This window comes from Olea europaea, unplaced genomic scaffold (genome assembly GCF_002742605.1).
Source record: "Olea europaea var. sylvestris unplaced genomic scaffold, O_europaea_v1 scaffold2261, whole genome shotgun sequence".
Lineage (NCBI taxonomy): Eukaryota > Viridiplantae > Streptophyta > Magnoliopsida > Lamiales > Oleaceae > Olea > Olea europaea.
In genome coordinates, this window is record NW_019240665.1 from 1 (window position 1) to 11630 (window position 11630).

At 35.8% G+C, this 11630-nt stretch overlaps 1 pseudogene; it reads right to left on the reverse strand.

The window, feature by feature from the left end:
* Positions 1-30: 30 nt before the first annotated feature.
* LOC111381143 lies at positions 31-8238 on the reverse strand (annotated as a pseudogene).
* Between the last annotated feature and the right edge of the window lie 3392 nt (positions 8239-11630).

Below are 11630 nucleotides of genomic sequence, written 5' to 3' on the forward strand. Positions count from 1 at the left end.
AATTTGACGTTGTATAGCGTTCCCGTGAACTTTCTAAGTGTAGTAGCGCGTTCTTAGAACTTTCACCTTCTAACATTTCTACAACCCTACTCATTGATGGTCTAGTTCTAGGATCAGTCTGTATGCACCATAAGCCAACTATTAGCATTTTCCTTCTCTTCAAATGCTCATTTGCATTCACAATGTTGTTTAGATTAAGTTTAGCATTTTGTTCAAGGTTCTTATATATCCAATCGGGAAAATAATTTTCACTTGAATGATCAACTCTGACTTCAATATTTTTCGTCTCTCCAGCCATTTCCAAAATCATCATACCATAGCTATAGACATCTGACTTCTGAGAAATGTCTCCAAAGTTTCTACAAACTATTTCTGGAGCTATATAACCCATTGTCCCTCTAGCACCTAGCATTGACACTATTCTGGACCTGTTGGGGGCAAAGTCTTGCCAAGCCAAAATCCAATATTCTAGGGTTGAAGTCTTTATCCAGGAGAATGTTATGAGGCTTTATATCAAAGTGCAAAATTCGCGTATTACATCCTTGATGCAAGTATTCTATTCCCTGTGCAACGCTAACTGCAATTTGAAACAATTTTTCCCATCCTAAATGACATTCTGCTATGAAGCTATTGTTGCATATGAACTTCTCAAGAGATCCATTGGGCATGAACTCATAAATAAGAGCTCTTTTGGAACCCTCAAAGCAAAATCCCAGGAGAGTGACAATGTTAATGTGAGAAGTTTTACTGATGCTTGCAACCTCATTGATAAATTCTTCTCCATTGTCTTTTGATTCTTTCAAAATCTTTACTGCTACAAGACGGCCATCTGATAACTTTCCACTATACACCCTAGCAAAGCCACCTTCCCCTAAACTGTCACTAAATGATTTAGTCATTTTCTTTATATCAAAGTAGTTGTATCTTCTCGGTGCAAGATTCTCATTATTCTTTAGGAAGAGTTCAATGTCCTTATGGTTTTGCGTTTTTCTCTTTAAATTCAGCACGAACTTCCTTCTGTTGAAAATGAACAAGATTGTGGAGAAGAGGACAACCACAAAAGCTGGAACACCTGTTTTGAAAAAATGATATCTATTTTTATAAAGCAAAGGCAAAACAAATGGTATTGAAATTTGGAAGTGTTACCTGCAAAGAAGATCAGTTTCAATTTACTCCTTCCTGCAGCTGAAGAAAAAATACATGTTAGATTAAGAACATCTTATAAATAAATAAATAAAAATAAACTGGCATAGATTAACAATGTATGTCAGACTCGGTCAAAGAATGAAAAACGAAAGTCTGAACAAGGCATGAAGCACGTTTATATAATCGGGAGGACATAAAAATATTTGATGATGAACAGTTCTTCCATGTGCAAATTCGCAACCAAGAGAGAGTGTTATGAGAACCAAGGTGAAGAATGTGAGAATATGGTTCTCTTAACCCACTTTATTCAGTTTTTGTGAACCATTGGATGAAGATCAATGATTGAGATTTAATCTTGTGGGAGAAGCTTTGACCAATTTTTTCACCTAACATACTACTTACCCCACGTTTTGTGTAAGAAGGAGTGTCTTCGGTTGGGTGGGGGTTATTTTAAAAGGAGGCAGGCTGGTCATTTTCTGTGTGTGGCTCGACAGAAAATTTCCTCCATTTTTGTTGGTTCCTTAAGGTGGTCTCTTGGTTGGTGGTTTTCAAGGGGTTCTTTGCTGGTTCTTTCTATCTCTCTTTGGAAGGCGATTTGCATAGCATGGGACTGTTCCTGAGCCTGTAAAATCTGCCATAAGAGGTGAAGAAGCTGCTGCAAGGAAGAAGAAGAAGAAGCTGGACAGATTCGGCCTTATAAAGGGGTTGTATTCTTCCGATTTTATATTTTCTTGTTTTTGCCTTGAATCTTGTTTGTTGATTGATGTTTTGGTTGATTGAACTCCTAGGATCCCCAACAAACTGGTATCAGAGCTAGGAGGAGTGATATTAGTCCAAAATCGATCAAAAACCAGCAAGGAAATCGCCATTACCATTTTCTGACCGAATCTGAAAACGTGATTTCCGACCAACCTATTGACTTTCCGGCGAAATGGACCATTGAACCATGACCAGCAGGAGGAGGCGCACCCTGTGGTGGGGCGCTTGATCGGCGTCGACGGCGGAGCATGGCCGGACCTCCGGCGAGCTTTTTTCGGGCAGTTTACTTATTTTGACGTCCTGAACGCACTAATGTCGTTTGTTTTCTGTTTCAGATTTTACAGAAAAAGTTGGACGATTTTGCCCCTAGCTTGACGTATACGGCAATTTGGTTCAGAAACTTGGTGATATATTTACTGTTTGTCAACAGTAGTTTGGTAAGATTATTCCAAACTCTCCGTTAGGTTAGGTTTGGTATCCTTATCGGTTTATGCATGGTTATTGCTTGGTTGCTTATTTGTGATTTCTGTTGATTGAATTCTTGTGATTAATTTGTAACCTAGAAGCATATTTACCTGCTTTATATACCTGTGTTTCGTGAACGGATTATTTCAATATTGTGCTTCATTTCTAAAAATTGTTTTTAAACTCGGTACTCAATTTTATATTGATCATCTGGAAAAGAATTTTTCAAAATCTTTTTTGTTGTGTCCACGAGTATAGGCCACTCTTTTATAGAATCTATAATGGGTTCGAGGGTCGAATTATCGCAATTCGATGGAAAGGGGGATTACTCGATATGGAAACAGAAAATGAGGGCCATTTTGGTCCAACAGAGAGTTGCTAAAACTTTTGATGATCCCGCTACATTTTTTGATGAGTTAAAAGCTAAAACAACTGAAATTGAAGATATGAATGAAATTGCTTACAATTATATAATTTTGCATCTATCTGACAATATTGTGAGACAAGTTGACAGTGCTAAAACTGCTAGAGCTTTGTGGATTGCTTTAAATGCCCTGTTCTTAACTAAAACTTTACCTAACAAAATATACCTATTGGAGAAGTTGTTTAGTTTTAAGATGGACCCGGGAAAGGATGTCGAGGGGAATTTGAGTGACTTTTGCATAATTGTTAAGAGTCTAGCTCATAATGATAAAACATTTGATGATGAAGATTTAGCTGAACATTTGATGATGAGGATTTAGTTGTCATATTGCTAAACTCTTTGCCCGAATCTTACAGAGAAATGAAAAATGTCATAAAGTATGGTAGGGACACTCTCACTCAAGCTATTGTTTCTGATGCTTTAAAATCAAGAGAACTTGAATTAAAAAGAGAGAACAGAATTCATTCTCGTTAAGAGAGTCTATTTGTTAGGGGAAGATCTGAAAAGAAAGAATTCAACTTCCATAACAAGAAGGGGAGAGGAAAATCTAAAATGAGATCCAAATCTAAAGATAAAAGCGGTAAGAAATGTTATCACTATGGAAAGTTAGGACATTTCAAGAAAGACTGCTTTGATTGGAAAAGGAAACAAAAAGACCCGAACAATTCTGATGTTGATAATGCTGCTATTGCTACTGAATTTAATAGTTTGCATGTCATGAATGTGTCTGAAGAAGAATTTGACAAAAATTGGATTCTTGACACAGGGTGCACTTTCCATATGTGCCCTGATAGGTCTTGGTTTTATAACTATAGGGAGACTGAACCTAGGAAGGTCTACATGGGAGATAATAATTCTCAAAATGTGATTGGAATTGGTGACATAGCCATCAGGATGTACGATGGGGCCGTCACGCAGCTTAGAAATGTTAGATATATCCCAAATTTAAAGAGGAACCTCATTTCCTTAGGTTTTCTGGAAGATGAGGGATATACCTTCAAGTCTGGTAACAAGATTTTGAAAATTATGAAGGGTTCTCTTATAGTTATGAAGGGGCCCAAGAGGAATGGGTTGTACTATCTTGAGGGTAGAACTGAAATACCATTTGATTCTAGCCTTCTTGCTGTGAGTAAAGACAAAACTGAACTTTGGCATAACAGAATGGGTCACATTGGGTTTAAAGGTCTAAAATCTTTAAGTAATCAGAAATTACTTGGAAAAGATGACATTGAAACTATGGAATTTTGTGAAACTTGTGTTTTGGGTAAGTCTCATAAGGTGAGCTTTGAAACTAGCTCTCATAGGACCAGCAGACCATTGGACTATGTCCATGCTGATCTATGGGGCTCGGAGAAGCACTCCACATTTGGTGGGAGCAAGTACTTCTTGTCCTTAGTGGATGATTGCTCAAGAAAGTTTTGGATTTATCCTTTGAAGGCTAAGTCGGAAACTTTTGGAAAATTCAAGATTTAGTTAAAGTCTGTTGAGAATCAGTTAGATAAAAAACTTAAAACGTTAAGAACTGATAATGGGCTTGAATTCTGTAATAGCAAATTTGACAACTTCTGTAAGCAGAAAGGTATAACAAGACATAGAACTGTTAAATACACACCTGAACAAAATGGGGTCACTGAAAGAATGAACAGAACCATAATGAACAAAGTTAGGTGTATGTTGATTAGCTCTGGCCTTGCGAAAGGTTTTTGGGCTGAAGCTGCAAGTACTGTAGCTTATCTGATTAATAGGTCTCCGTCCAGCAGTATAGGGTTTAAGACCCCACAGGAGTTGTGGACGGGAAAGCCTCCAAATCTGGAACACTTGAGGGTGTTTGGATGTGCTGCATATGCACATCAATCTGAAGGGAAACTTGAGCTCAGGGCTGTCAAGTGTGTGATGTTAGGGTATCCCGAGGGTGTGAAGGGCTATAGGTTATGGGTTTTAGGGGTCCAAGGCATTAAGATTATTAACAGCAGGAATGTAGTCTTTAATGAATCTGAGATGCCATGTCTAAAACAGAAAACCGAAGAAACTAACAAATCTGAAACTGAGAAGAGTATTCAGACTGAGGTGAAGCTGACTAGGCTAAATTCACCTACACCTGGGAATGACGAAAATGACCCTATACATCATGAAAATGAAAATGAAAATGAAATTGAACTTGAACCTGAACTTGAACCTGAACCTGAACCTGAAGAGGTGACTGAACTTCAAGATAATATTGAACCAGTTGAAGTTGAACATTTTAATGATCAGCCACCTAATCAAGATTATCAGCTTACTAGGGATCGGGGGAGGAGACAAATAAGGCCAAATCCTAGATATGAATCCCTAAACTTGACTGATTTTGCCTTGGTTTCAGGTGAAGCACTTGAACAGATAGAACCTGCTAGTTATGAAGAAGCTGTTGATGGAAAATGTTCTGAAAATTGGCTAAAAGCTATGCGGGAAGAAATGGAATCTCTAATGGAGAATAAAACTTGGAAGTTAGTTAACAAACCTAAGGATCATAAGATAGTTCAATGTAAGTGGATTTACAAATTGAAAGAAGGAAATAATCCTAGTGATCCTCCTAGGTATAAGGCCAGATTAGTGGCGAAAGGGTTCACTCAAAAGGAGGGGGTTGATTACAATGAGATATTCTCTCCTGTGATAAAGTACAAAACAATCAGACTGGTTCTTGCATTGGTTGTTCAGTACAACTGGGAACTGGAACAACTAGATGTCAAGACTGCTTTCCTACATGGGAAATTGGAAGAGGATATTTACATGAGTCAACCTCAAGGTTTTGATGTGAAAGGTAAAACTAACTGTGTGTGCAAATTAGAAAGATCTCTGTATGGGCTTAAACAAAGCCCTAGACAGTGGTACATAAGGTTCGATACCTATGTACTGAAGATATGTTTTAAAAGGAGTGAATATGATGCATGCCTGTACTATAATGATAGTAAGGAGGGCTGTGAGGTCTACTTGTTGCTGTATGTAGATGACATGCTTCTAGCAAGTTCAAGTAAGACTGAAATCACTAAGATGAAGAACCTTTTAAAATCACTATTTGATATGAAAGATTTAGGGAGTGCTAAGAAGATTTTGGGGATGGTTATAAAGAGAGATAGGGCTGAAAATAGACTAGTCATTTCCTAAGAAGCCTATCTAAACAAAGTCATAACCAAATTTGGTATGAATGGATCAAAATCTGTGAACGTTCCTTTAGCAGCTCATATGAATCTTTCTGGTGCACAATCTCCTAAGACTGAGGAGGAATTTAGAGAAATGAGGAACATACCCTACGCTAATGCTATAGGTTCCGTCATGTTATCTATGATAACAACTAGGCCTGACTTAGCCTATGCTATAAGTTTTTTGAGCAGATTTATGTCAAACCCAGGAAAGCCTCATTGGGCAGGTTTGAAATGGTTGTTAAGGTACATTGTTGATACATTAAATCTGGGTCTAGTGTACGAAAAGAGATCTGAAAAACTTACTCTAAAGGGGTATGTAGACTCTGATTTTGCTGGTGATAAGGATAGTAGAAAGTCTACCACAGCGTACTTTTTTACACTAGGTGACAATTGTATAACATGGAAGTCATAGCTGCAGCCTTTAGTTACTTTGTCAAGTACTGAGGCAGAATATGTTGCCATAACTGAGGCGGTTAAAGAATGTACTTGGTTAAAAGGAATTTTAAAAGAATTGAACTTCATGCATGATACACCTGTTATGTTTACTGATAGTCAAAGTACTTTATTGCTTTGTAAGAATCCTGTTTATCATGAAAGAACTAATCATATTGAGGTGAAATATCATTTTATACGTGAGAAACTGTCTCACGGTGAAGTTAATCTTGTTAAAATTCACACTGATAGGAATCCCTCTGATATGGGAACAAAAATTCTACTTGCAAGTAAATTTAGATTGTGCTTATCTTTATTACATATTGACACTGGTTAATTTTTTTGCAGGTGGTGGGCGATGATGATGAACAGTTCTTCCATGTGCAAATTCGCAACCAAGAGAGAGTGTTATGAGAACCAAGGTGAAGAATGTGAGAATATGGTTCTCTTAACTCACTTTATTCAGTTTTTTGTGAACCATTGGATGAAGATCAATGATTGAGATTTAATCTTGTGGGAGAAGCTTTGACCAATTTTTCCACCTAACATACTACTTACCCCACGTTTTGTGTAAGAAGGAGTGTCTTCGGTTGGGTGGGGGTTATTTTAAAAGGAGGCAGGCTGGTCATTTTCTGTGTGTGGCTCGACAGAAAATTTCCTCCATTTTTGTTGGTTCCTTAAGGTGGTCTCTTGGTTGGTGGTTTTCAAGAGGTTCTTTGCCGGTTCTTTCTATCTCTCTTTGGAAGGCGATTTGCATAGCATGAGGCTGTTCCTGAGCCTGTAAAATCTGCCATAAGAGGTGAAGAAGCTGCTGCAAGGAAGAAGAAGAAGCTGGACAGATTTCGGCCATATAAAGGGGTTGTATTCTTCCGGTTTTATATTTTCTTGTTTTTGCCTTGAATCTTGTTTGCTGATTGATGTTTTGGTTGATTGAACTCCTAGGATCCCCAACAATACTATTTATTGGCATATAGCAATCACTTGATAAATTCATTCTATCTTGAAATTGTCCATGTTGAAGGTCGATGGTACCTTTTTCACATATAAATTCATTCTTCCTGGTATTTGTACACTCTGCGCAGTCAACAGACAGAAACCATTGTACATTATATTCAGCGCTAAGCTGATCGAATAAGTCTATTGAATCCGATTCATTTTTCAATTCGCCTGGCAAGTGAAAAACAGAATACTCTGGGCAAGAAATACTTTTATTCTTAATGTCGTAATATATATCGAAGTAATGGCAACTTGTGTACTTCCTATAATAATCCGTGAAAGAAGGTATCGGAGTTTTGTGGCATTTAAACAAAGTGATATTAGGTAGGACTGACAACGAAATAGAAGGCGAGCTTTGAATAGTGAAATTGTTGAACACAGCGCAGCTTTTACTTTTCAAAACACCTTCAAGAGTTGGGTTCCTAATCCTGAACACATGGGTAGATATCTTGGACAGAATCTCCCTGGTTGATGTAATCCCTTCATCTTCCAGGTAAACTAATGGATGTGGAGTGGCATCGCACTGAACCCTGAACAATCCACATTCAGGTTGCGTAAAATTGGATAAAGGAAACTCCAAACGGCCAAGATTTCCACACTGGAAAGACTTTGGGTATTTAGGATAGACAAAGTTTAGATTAAGCAGGTAAAACACAGAGAAATGAACAGGAAAACTAGCAGCAGCCCTGAATAGCTCCCTGGAAAAACCCATGCCTGACAAGAAGGAGAAGAAAGAAGAATAGGATAGAAATCACCGTCTCCCTCAATTCCACTAAATTATAGAGAGGCTGTTGAATAGAGCAGTTGACTTGGAAATGTTTTCGTTAAGACCTGGAAACAGACAAATAGAATAGGAATCAAAAAATATTTGGGTTGAGATAATCATTCGCTTTGCATAAATTCTAGACTTGACTAATTTTATTGGAAGCAGAGAAGGACCTAAAGTGAAGGATCAGATTTCTGACAGGTTTAACCATCTTGTCATTAAAATATATATCTAATTACACTTGTTACGAATTCAAAAAACTAAAAAAAAAAAAAAATATTTTCTTTCAGATTTTGTGATTGGAGAGCCAAACAAATAATTTATATATAACCCAACATAAGAAATATTGATAAGTTGGGTATAAAGATGAAATTGTGATTTTTATTATTTCCCTTCTGAATCTTGCTAGTTACTTGAAGGCACTTTATAATCAAAATAGAGAGTAAAATATGTGAATGGTAAATGAACTTTATGCCATGTATCAAAATCATAAATGAAATCAACATTATATCAAAACTATACATGAACTTATAAATTCGTATTTTATCCATAATTTTCGTTTGTTAAAATTAACGCAGCAATCTACTTATGTAAGAGACACTTGGCAAGTTAATTAGTCGAATGGTACATGATATTTATCCCCGTATCAAAATCATACATGAACTTTACCCCAGTATCAAACTAAACATGAGCTCAATTTTGTGTCAAAATCATACATGGGCTCACATTTGTGTTAATTTTCTTTCATTCATAGAATGGGTTAATGGGGGGACATGGAGCGAAACGGAGCAACATTGAAAAGATATGATATGCAATTGGATTGATTCCAAATGTGAAGGACTAAATTGGTCGGTGAAAAAAGTTCAAAAACCAAGTTGGAGACTTGAAAGAAGTTCGTGGGGCTTCATGCAAATTCTGGAAAAAAGAGTGTTATTTCTCCCAAAATTGGGAAGGCCGTCTGCCTCGTTAAAGCAACGTGAGTTTTTTGGCTAATATTTTTATGTTACCCATACAGCACGAGGGACAAAAATAGTAAGTTTTCATATAAAAGTGCTTACAATATTATTGCGGCAGCTAGTTTGGAAAATGAAATTGGCAAGTGAAAATATATTGGAAATCTAACTTCTCTTATAAAAATTATGAATTTCATTTGGTTCTATTAGCATGGTAAAATAGCATAACGTTATTAAACTTCGTAAAATCAAAATCTCAAAAAGTCAAATGACACGTGATTTTTTAAATTGACGAGATTTTTTCTTAATATTGTTAAATGTGGTATTATTTTCTCTAACTAAAAAACCAAATAAAAAATTTAACGATAGGGTGAGCGCAAAGAATGAAAATCACAAGGCATAAATAAAAATCATCAAATTATAAGAATTATCAACTGTAACATGTCTTCAATTTTTCCAAATGGTAAACAATGTATTCAAAATCAAACTTTTGACTATCTATGATTTTTCCAAATGGCAGCAATTCTTACAAGGCTAGTCTTCTTAAAACTAAGGGGCCCAACATGAAACTTGAATGCATATCTCAGCCTTTGCTCTACTCGTTTGTAATTATGCTCATAGAGTTGCTTTATTGCTACTTCTCGTCCATCCTAGAGTTTGCCTAATTAGAAAAAAGGCATACATCAATTTCTAAATTCGTATTTCATCCATAACTTCCGTTTGTTAAAACTAACGGAGCAATCTACATTGCAAACAGAGTACTTATGTGCAAGACACTTGACAAGTTAATTGTGCGAATAGTACAGGAAATTTATCCCTTGTATCCAAACCAAACATGAATTTTACCCACGTATTAAACTATACATAAACTGAGTTTTGTATCAAAATCATACAGGGACTCACAAATTTGTATGTCGTCCATACATGAATTTAAGTTTACAATTACATACCAAATAATATTTTTTGGGTCTAATTTTTGTTATTTTTCTTTCATTTATAAATGGATTAACGGAGGGACGTGTTGGAGCCAAACAGAGCGAAATTGAAAAGATATGATATGCAATTGGACTAATTCCGAATGTGAAGGACTAAATTGGAAGGGGAAAATCGTTTAAAAACTAAGTTGGAGACTTGACAGAAGTTCATGGGGCTTCATGCAAGTTCTGTAAAAAAAAAAATTGGTGTTATTTCTCCCAAAATTGGGGAGGCCGTCTGCCTCCATAAAGCAACGTGAATTTTTTGTGCTAGTACGAGGTTTCCCAATTTTGGGGAGGCCTCTGCAACCTGATCTTTAGGTTCAAATTGGATTGCACTTATTCAAAAAGAATGGATTTTGTGTGAATTGTAACCCACGAATTTCTATGGGATTACAATACTATAAATAGGAAATGTCGTTCATTATTATCGGGCTGACAATTAACATGATATTTTTAGAAATTCTTGGAGATCAAATTGAGAGGAAAAAAAATATACAAGGTAATGAACTAGGATTTGGAGAATTTATTAAAGAAGAATTAAACTTGGTTAAAGTTGCGTTCACGTTCTTGTCTTTTTCTTCGTTAAACTCGTGGTGTATTTCAATTGTAATTTGTGTTTTTCTTATACAATTGTTTTTGGCCAAATTTATTTGTGAGATGAAAGATATAGCTTTAATTAATTCGAAACATTGATTTTGGATAATTAAAGATTTACATGTTTTATTGGTACTGTATATTACTTTTTGTTATTATTATGAGCACAAATACTTACTTGATCAATAATTAATTGCTGTATTTGTTTAGACTGAATACGAAAAATCAATAATTTAGCAAGAATAAAGAGATAAACTTCTAGAATTATTGCTGTCAGTAGTACATAGCAAACATCTCATCGTATTTATCAAGCCAAAGAACAACATAGCTAGATGTTAAAAAAAAGCTACATTATTTAATAGCAATTTCTCAGTTGTAGTTCTCTAATTAGTGTTTGTGAATCTGAAAGCATGGAATATGGAATAAATCCCCATCAATTAGGCAAATAACATAAAGGGTGTTTAACAAAATTCTTTCCATAATCTACTTCCATAAATAAATAAATAAATAAAATGAAAATAAAATTCTCACCCACTGGAGCTAGCTGTTGTAGAGCTACTAATCATCCCCATATCAGTCACAGAAATTGGTGGAGGAGAAGGAGAGAGATAAAATTCTGTTGCCCGGTCTCAATTCTATTTGAAAATTATTTGCATCATGAAGGTGAAACATGAGAGGTGACTTGGAATTTTTCCATCAAGACTAATAGAAAAGTATTATCAAAGGTGCCGAGTTGGAGCAGTCCAATCTAATTTTTGTTGTTCATTCAACTAATTATTGACACATCATTTTTAAATTAATATGTTATCTCAAATTCGCCATCATTAACTTCAACATTAACCCACCAAATTGATGACCTATTAATTTAAAATAACGTATCAATAAATATTTGGGTGGACGGCAAAAATTAGACAACATATCTCAATTCATAATGCTAAA